Source organism: Emydura macquarii, unplaced genomic scaffold (assembly GCF_026122565.2).
Source record: "Emydura macquarii macquarii isolate MOO-44397 ecotype Brisbane River unplaced genomic scaffold, CSIRO-AGI_Emac_v2 contig_2365, whole genome shotgun sequence".
NCBI lineage: Eukaryota > Metazoa > Chordata > Testudines > Chelidae > Emydura > Emydura macquarii.
Window position 1 is genome coordinate 2,022,994 of NW_027132502.1, and position 9,672 is coordinate 2,032,665.

Sequence of the window (9,672 nt, forward strand, 5' to 3'; positions counted from 1 at the left end):
AGCGTATGTTTTAAGAGCAACCAGCTTCTAGTCCTGGCTTCTGAGCTGTGGTGCGTAGCTTACATAGCAAGTGCATCAGTTTGTATGAGCACATAGATACAACCTGTACAAGACAATGCATGCAAAACACCATCAAACGGGAAAAAAAAGCCAACTAATTAAACCAATTATACTGGCTAATTAGGAAATGGTGATAAAAATGGGGCCGGGGATGACCATTTTAAAAGATACCATGAAGGGGAAAAAACCAAACATTTTTTGAAAGGGCGAGAATGGGCCTAACATCCATCCAGCACAAATTCCATGCCCTACGGTCCATCCACAGCCTAGAGCCAACCAGCTTGCCAGCCTCTGACAGCTGATGGGCGTCACCAATGTGAAATCACTATTTTAAATGGTTCCTACTGGCCTGAAGAGCTATAAATCTATGAAAAAATGGCCTGATTGGAGACAGTGCTACTCATCAGTCTGTATCTTTGCTAAGAAAAGGTTATCAGCAGCTCACAACTCCTCCGATGTTTGTTTTCCTTTTTCTTGTGCATCTTGCAATGCTTTGGGAGCATTTATGAGTGACTCATGCATATGACAGTCAGCTTCAGATCCCAACAACAGATACCAACAATCTTTTTTTTTTACTTCAAATAATGACTTTCATGCCAGTTCTTGCATTGGCTTGGAACGTGATCAAAACTAATTCTCCTTGGGATTAAGGCACAATCTCAGTTTGAATGTCTTTGCCATTAATCTTAATCACGGTGATTAGGTTCAGGTGATGTTTTTTCATATCTGGATTAGCAGCATTAGCACCCTACCTATCTTCCTGTGCCCAGGAGCACTGGGAGCAGAAACTGCTAAGCATTCTACTGACCTAACTCAATTTCTTAGCCAGGCATAAACTGTAAAAAACTTTGAGACTTCATGGGGGTTTTTTTGGTCTGGGGTTTGCTTTTTTTTTTTTATTTGATTTGTTATTTTCCTGTCTGTGTTTGCTTCACTCTCACAAAACTAAAAAAAATGTTCAGACTTTTCTAACATTCCTTTTTGTGAGTTCCAGTCAGCGTGCAGCCAGTCCCCTTAGTGTGAAAGCAACTGCCTTGTTTTCTTTCCAATCCCTGATCCAGAACCAGAGCTAAGAAAAGCTCTTGAAGTATTTGTACTGCTCCATCAAAGTTTCCCAGTGGCGAGAAATTGATGAGATACTGGAACTTAAAAGCATGGATCCATGCATCCATGCAATGCATCCATACAAAATTTGAGCTTCCCTTGCCCAGCGAAGCTTAATAAGGGATACTCCAGGGGCATGCCATTTCAGACATCACAACAGTTGGTACGTTCAAGAGTGACTACGAAGGCCAAATGGAGTTGAGAAAACAATGGGATTAATACTGAAGTTAAATGCTTTCACAGTAATACAGGAATTGCCGGACTGTACCAGATCCATGGTCCTGCTAATCCAGTATCAGTCTCCAAGACTGGCCAGCACCAGACGCCTCAGAGAATACTGCAATAACCCTCCTGATCAAGATTAGTTTACGCCCTGAAGCATGAGATTTAATTGCTAGTAATAACTTTTATAATCCTGGATATTCTTGTTATCCATATAAATGGGTGATCCTTTTTGAATGTTGCTGAGTTCTTGGCCTCAACAACATATCGTGGCAATAGAGTCTAATTACACACTGAAAAAGTATTTTCTTTTATCCACTTTAAATTAGCTGCCTTTCAATTTCCCCTTGTTCTTCTGTTGAGACATGGAGAACAGACACACCCATCTCTACTCTCCAGACCATTCATCATTTATATACTTTTATCCTGTCCCTTATTTGTCTCCTTTCTAAAGTAAACAGCCTCAGTCTCTTTAATCTCTCTTCATAGGAGTTTTTCCAGGCCCCTAATTATTTTCATTTTCCTTCTCTGAACCTTTAATTTCTACACTATATTTCACTAGGCTAGTGCAGCGCCTTCTGATGGAGAAATGGGAACTGCTTAGATCGACAGCATTGTGGGACTCGCAGCAGGAATCACACATCAAACAAAATGAACTCAGTTTGTGGATGAATCACGAGAATTGACATATGAACTTGAGAGAATGATTTTAATAAACGAAGGGACACCTATACTTGGAAAACAAATGTCCGCTGGACACTATCATAAGTTATAATTAATAACAAAAAACCCACTGATGACCACTTTATTTGTCAAAGCTCTTCCATTCCAATGGGATTTTAGCAGTAGTCCTTACCCACGTGTACAAACTCAGACTGAACTTCTTACAGGATAAATACTGAACAGTGTAAAGGATGCAGAATTCGGCCGGAACGTACACTATTTGAAGACTTGAATTTCAAGCTTTCATAAGTTACACAGCACAGGTCCCTGACTACAGAAGTTCAAGACAGCAGCCAATTAAATATAATCCAAGTGGGGTCAAAGAGAGGCACCATGGCATTCAGAATGATGTGACTTGCGGAGGTAATCTGCCACAAACAGGCAAATGGTCATCATCGCCTGGGACACTGGTATTTCCAGATTCAGGGCACGTCTAAACTGGAAACGTAAATCGACCTGTATTAGGGCGACTTACAGCCACTGCAGTAACTATTGATGTCCTCACTACCTTCATTGCATCGGTGCTGTGTATCCTCAGCAGACACGCTTCCACTGACCTAAGAGAGGCAAGGTGCGGAGCTGACAGCCTGGTCCCTCAGCTCCCTGCCAGGAGCCCAGTTGCCCCACAGGCTCCCGGGCAACCAGCAGGCTGCTCCCCCCTCCATTCCCCATACCCCTCCGGGAGTGGGGGAAACCGCCCGGAGCATCTCCCCTCCCTGTTTCCCACCAGGAGCCAAGAGAAGCAGCCTGGGGCTTCTCATCCCCAGGGGAGCAGGGTCCAGCTGCCTTGCTTCTCAGCCAGGTCCCCCAAGCAGGGCAGCCTTGTCAATTTCACATGAAATTGACGTGGTTGCCCCCAGCTCCTTGCAGGGAGCCCAGTCTGGCCACCTGGGCTTCTAGCCCCCGGTTCCCTGCCAGGAGCGGGGTCCAGCCACCCAGCTCTCCAGGGGAGCGTGAGGCAGCTGAGCTCTAGCGCCCAGCTTTCTTATCAATTTCACAGCTTCATTACAGGACAGCCAACAGCCAGCGTAAGAGACGCAGTGTCTACACAGACGCTGGCTCGCCCTAAACTACACCAACATAAGCCTTATGCCTCTCACAGAGATGGAGTTAGTATGTCGGTGTAGCAGAGCACTCGTGTCAGCAGAAGGAAGGCTGTAGTGTAGACACTGACGTTATTAGGTCGACGTAAGCTGCCTTATGTCAACCTAACCGTGTAGTATAGACCAGCCCTTAGCCATGACTTGAGGAGGCTATCAGAGCTGAAAATTGCCACTGGTACCTCACTAGTGGGGTTCTGAACAGTGGCCCTGGATATAGAACAGCGAGTCCTAGACATTTTAATCATTGGAAATGCAGTGGCTAAAGGAAGGTGCTGGATAGAGAGATCTGAAGGCAAAGCTTCCCCACAACGCTTCCCCTGCCAGTCTTCTTCAGCCACATTCTGGAGGGAAAATTTCGATGGGCAAGAGAATTCAAGTCTCCCTTGCCCAGTTCATTCTTAGGTGTTTCAGCTAATAAGGCTGCTAGCAAGTGCCAGTCATAATAGCTGGTTAACATCTGTATGATGAAAGACACTAATATACAGTGACAGGGAGAAACCTGGAAATGATGCCGATGGAGACAGGAATGATAGTGGACAGAAATGGAGGTAGACGTTTGCACCTGACTGGTCCATTGCAGTTTGGGGTTGTATACACAGGCAGCATCAGAGAGCAACAGTCCCTCTCTATACAGCTCTGGAACCTTGGGTTCACTTTTGAGCAACATGTGACTGAAAGACATTGACAAACTGAACGGCGCTCAGGCAAGAGCAACCAAGAGGATGATGAGGCTGGTGGGCTTGGGGCTGATTCACAAGGAGCTGAGCTAATAGACAATTGAAGTGGCAGGGACATGAGAACAGTCTACAAATAGCAGAAGGGTATGAATGTCTAGGGGTGTGTCTACACTGGGAATTTTCAGTATTTTTCCCATGAGTCTAGCCCAAGTGCACGAGGAACTGCCAGACTGGATCATCTGGTAACCGGTCACCAACACCAGCCAGTATCAGCTGAGTTAGAGGAAGGCACACAAGAAATCCTGCAGAAAACAACTGAGAGACGTTTATTTCTAACTCCCAATAGTTATGCACCGTCTTAACGCCCAGATGACAGGACTGCAGCGAGCCCCATAAAGAACAGGCTGCAGGAATTTCTACAACACTGATCTCAGCAGCGTTTTGATGACACAATGGTAAGAACTAATCCTCTATTTATACTAGAACTCCCACCAGTGGAGCTGCACCCGTGCTAGGCAGCTGTAGGTAAAGAACTTACTGAAGATACAGCAACGGAGAGTAACAGAGAGGGTGAAACTTCAAGGGGAAAATCAGGCTGACTATCAGAGAAAACTTCCTGATAACAACATTTCACTGTGCTGTGTAATAACCACAAAAACACAGGGGAAAGAACCTCAAGAGGTCATCTAGTTCATCCCCCTCCTGGTGCTGAGACAGAATTAAATATACCTAGACCATCCCTGACAGGCGTTTGTCTAACCTGTTCCTAAAACCCTCCACTGACTAGGACTCCCCAGGTAATCACTCAGGGAAAGCCCAATCATCTGGGATATTTAGGCCAGTCTGGACTAAGCATGATGAAACACAGGAACAATCCGCTTTGGCAAGGAAATGAACTGAATAAGTCTTTTCCGGCTCTAGGATCCACATGATCCTATGTGGACACATTTTTCACCACAGAGCGGGCTGATCCCACCAACTCATTTCACACAGGCCAGAGAATGGTTCCTAATTACTATCAATTTAGGACAAAGCTGAACCAGCAACCTACAGGTGAAGAACTCTGTCTCCCAGGCCCACACCCCATTCTCCTCGCCCCACAGTCCTATATCTAGGCATTTATACGGCATCCCTCTCCACGATATTTGAGTGCCCATCAACATGCTGGCACCAAGTTCCCAATCTCACCATATCCTTGTTGCAAAATGCTATTTTCTCCAGCTTTTGCCCTGAAAGTTACTCCCACAGGGCATGCACCCAGCCACCACAGGGCACCAACTTCTGGGCCCGATCAGTGCAGAAATCCCACCAAAATCAACTGCAGTTCTTTGAACCGAAGTCTTAAGGGAGTGAAACTTTCCACTGTATAAAGAAGGGGTCAGTGGCATACTCTGCCATGGAGCAAAGTGTTCTGACTTTGTAGCAAGACGAGCACCCTTTAAGCAAAGGCGGCACACCTTACGAAAGCAAAAGGTATCAAAAGCCAGCCCAACCCAGAAGTAGGTGAAAGGTAAATGGGCAAAATGCAGCCTCCACGGGAGTGGAACCAAAAAAGAATAATCTATTACTTATTTAGTCAAACTGAGCAAGGCCAATTTATTTCATGGTAAAGTACAGCAGGCAGAGCAATTACGGAATTAGTTTTCCCTATCAACACCTCCCACTCAGAAACAAGGCCCCAGGGGGTGCGGAGATTTCTCCTGAACAATAATGAGAATGAAATCTGTCAATCTGAACAAAAATAAACTGGGTGACAGTAATTGTGTGGGAAATTTCTGCTGGGCTTACCTGCCTGGGAAAGGCCTAACCGGCCCTGCATGCAAAAAAGCCTAACCCACATTATTATTTATTATTTCTATTATGATTGGGGTCCCATTGTACAAGGCACCAGACCCATCCCTACCCTACAGAATTCACTGTCGCACAATTCAAGAGCCGGCCAGTGGAGACCAGGGAAGCAGTACTTAATAGAAAAAAGAGCAGGACAACTCCCTTAAACCGAAGTAATGGGTGTCTCACAGCGCCTTCCTGTCCCATCAGCTCTGTGCAGCCAAGGCCTGTTGCCTCCAGAGCTCCAGAGGTCATCCCCAAGGGCCAATGGGTACCCTGCAAAACACGTCCTAAGGGAGTGGGGCGCGCCCAGCTAGAAATGAGAGATCAGAGGAAGTGGCCCTGCAGCTCTAGGTCCCAGCATCTGGAGAGAGGAGCGACTCGCCGGCCAGTTGCACCCCAGCAAAGGGGGCAAAGCCTCCGCACCCCGAGTCACCGCTAGTCCCGCTGCCCCCCCGGGGCACGAACGGCCAGGTGCATGGCAAAATCCCCCACCACACACACACACACTCCCGGGGGAGGGGGTTGGTGCTTCATACCAGATCTCCCCCCCCCTCACCCCGACTGCCCCCGGGGGAAGGAGCATCCCCGGCAGTGCAGCAGGAGGCTCCCAAACAGCCGGGGGGGGGGCTGGGACCCCCCCAAGCGCCACCTACAACCACAGCCAGGGAAGTTTCCTGGGTCCCCCCCCTCGCGGCAGGAAATCCAGGCAAGAGCCCGGCCCGGCCCCAGGACCCCGGCCCGGCCGAGGGAGGAGCCGCCGCCCCCGAGCCACATGCAGCGCAGTGCGCCGCGCCCCGCCCCGCCCGGCCGGGGGCGCCAGCTGTGGGCCAGCTGTGGCGCGGGGGGGAGGGGGGGGGTGCTAGCGATTCTCTGCAGGATACCTCGCGGAGGAGCGGCCGGGCAGAGCCGAGCGCGGCGGCGGCGGCGGCAGGAGGGCGGAGGCTGGGGCGGCGCCGAGTCCCCGCCCCGGAGTGTCCCCGCCGGGCCGGGCCGAGCCGCCAAGGCTGAGACAGAGTCCCAGGACCGGGGGGCCGCCCTGCAACCGTCCCCCTCTCCCCCTGCCCCCCATCTCCCTCCTGCCCCCACTGCCCGGGCAGACTCCCACGATCCCCCCCCGCCCGGGCACCCCCCCCCCAACTGCCCCCCCTCAATCCTCCCCCTCCAGCCGGCGCTAGGCACACGCAGACTAAGCCCTTCCCCCCGCATCGCAAGGGGGGTCCCCATTCTCTCGTGTTGCGGGGGGGAGCCCCCCCAATATTCCTAGCAGCGCCTCTGGGGCGCACCCCGACACAGTCCCCTCCCCCACCTCTTCTCCTGTCCCCCCCTTCTCCGCCCCTCTTTGCTCTCTTCCCTTCCCCCCCCCCCCCCCCGCTGCGGCCCCTTGCACCAACCACCCCCCCACACACACACACACACACACCCCGCACACCCACACCCCTTACCTCTCTCCCCCAGGCTCTCCCACGCCAAGGGGGGGGGATCCGAGTAGCTGAAAGCAAAGGAAGGGAAAGTCAAGGGAAGGCCCCCGAAACAAAAAGTGAAACTTCTTCTGCCGAGCTGCCGCGGCCGGGCCGCGCTGGTGCCTCCCCCTCTGGCCCGGCTCGGGCGGGCGGGCCGGCCCCGGGCTCCCTCCCGTGCTTTGCCCAGAGCGCCGGAGGCTGACGTCAAGGGCCCAAATTCCTGACTTTCCCTGAAGGCAGCTTTGTCCATGTAAGGTCTGGGGATGGCGAGAGCAACTGCACTCACTGCCCGAGGAGTGACACACACACACACACACACACACACACTGGGGGGAGTGCTGCATTGCAAAGCCGAGGGGGGAGGATTGTGTTGCAGTGCAAAGGGGGTCGAGAGAGAAAAGGGTGGGGTCCTGCATTGCCAGAGACAGAGCCGGGTGAGAAGCCGGGGGTTTGCACTGCATGGCGAGGGGGGAGAGACTGTCTCACACATGATGGACGGGGAAAGCTGCAGAGCTAGGATAGGCACAGGCAGAGGGGTGGGTTTTTTGTGGTTTGGGTTTTGTTTTGTTTTTAATTATTACTTATTTAAGGTTTCCACTTTAGGCCCTGATCTTGCAAGTGCACCTGTGAACACCTTGAGCAATGGAAGTAGTTTTACGCAAGTTTAGCATGCAAAAATCTTTGCAGGACCAGGGCCTGCCTTTTGAGCACTGAGGGATAACTTCATCTTTAAGTGTGTCAGGTTATTAAAAAAAAAAAAAAAGAGTTGCAAGTTTTAGGTCCTGCCCCAGGGCCCCTACTATTTTTAATGTATTTATTTATTGTGCTTCCGCAATGACATTTTTCTCTTCTACCCACATGTGTTGTCTGAAAAACCCACACACAACAACAGATTGCAGACGGGAAACAGGGAAACTAACAATACACCAAGAGCTGTCAACTGTACCAGGGAAGCAAATGGGGGAAAACGGGGGATATTTTTCCTCTCATCTCTCCTCAGTTATGATTTTTAAGGTTATTTGTAATTCAAGCAGAGAAGTGTGTTTGGTTTGGTTTAGATAAGGTCTGTCTTTAAGCATTACCTGTTTCCAAGTTTCATTGCCAGGGGGTTTGCATTGGCATTACAAGAGAGAGGAAGAAGACAGAAGAGGTGCAATGCATGAGGTCTGGGGAGAGCAAGTCTGCCAAGCCTCCCACATTTTGAAAGAGATTCTTGGATGTATTTTAAAGCACTTTAAAAGCATCTTCCTCTGCCGACAAAGGATTTTGCAGTGCGCTTTCAGGGGACGTTTAAAATCTCACTCAGCACTTTCAGAAATTTCCCTCATTCAAGCTACCACAGTTTGACAGCCTAGCAGAGGGGCAGTTTGCCCCCAGTCCTCTTGAGCCCGCAGACTGCCCACCTCTATGGATCACCTTGCAAAATCAGGGCCACAGATGGAATAATGGGTGGGGTTTGGGCAGATGGGCGTTTGAAGACAATTTCAGATAGTAAAAGCCTCCTTAATTTATTTAGCTTAGCAAAGAGAAGGTTAAGGGGTGACTTGATTACAGTCTAAATAGCTACAGGGGGAATATTTCATACAGGGAACTTCAGACTAGCAGAGAAACGCATAACACAATCCAATGGTTGGAAGCAGAAGCTAGACAAATTAAGACTGGAAATAAAGCATACATTTTTAACGGTGAGTAATTAACCATTGGAACAATTTACCAAGGATCACAATGAATTCTCCATCACTGACAATTTTTAGGAAAAAATGCTGATTTAAAAGTTGCCTACGAATTATCTGGGGGATTTCGATGGCCTGTGCACATATGAGATCAGACTAGATGATCACAATGCTCCCTGGCCTTGGAATCCAGGAATCCAACAGGCAAAGACAGAACAAGATCCAACAACTAGAAATTGAAGCTAGCCAAATTCAAACTGGAAATATGGGGAAACGTTTGTTTGTTTTAACAATGAGGTAATTAACCATAGGAATTACTTAGAAGGGGAGCGATGGATTCTCCATCAGTTGAGCTCTTTAAATCAAGATTGCATCTCTGTCCAAAAGATATTCACCAAGTCAACTACAAGCTATTGGGTTGGATGCAGCAATCCAGGAATGAAATGCACTGGCCTATGCTGTGCAGGAGGTCGGACTAGATGATCACAGTGGTCCCTTCTGGCCTTAACATCTATGAACCTTTAAATTGCATGGACTTTATAAAAGCCCTGATTCTGCAACAACACTTAAGAGAAGCAGATTTACAATGGAGTGAATGTTGTTTTCTCGTCTCTGTTTAATCTTTTACACACATCTAAAACAGAACTTGCATTATACAACACACACTCATTAGACACCTATCACACAGTATCTGGGAAAAGTACCTTAAAATTAAAATAAATGCTTTGGCCCAAGATTAAATAGCAGGGAGTGTTCTCCGTGTAATGTTTCAGTGGAAGCCAAAGATCAAATATTTTCTTGGCTGCCTGTCCTACAT

General features: G+C 48.9%; 1 protein-coding gene across 5 annotated transcripts in view; it reads right to left on the bottom strand.

Annotated features, from left to right (window-relative positions):
• Positions 1-7,383, bottom strand: part of LPP (LIM domain containing preferred translocation partner in lipoma) — a 400,945-nt gene extending 393,562 nt beyond the window's left edge. Inside the window, exon 1 of one of the 5 annotated variants that reach the window (XM_067561073.1) lies at positions 7,165-7,383. The gene's annotated coding sequence lies outside the window, so the exon portion shown is untranslated. Of the gene's footprint in view, positions 1-6,603; positions 6,627-7,164 lie in introns of those variants that run through there. The other 4 variants (XM_067561068.1, XM_067561064.1, XM_067561066.1 and 1 more) reach the window with 4 other exon arrangements.
• Positions 7,384-9,672: the final 2,289 nt, after the last annotated feature.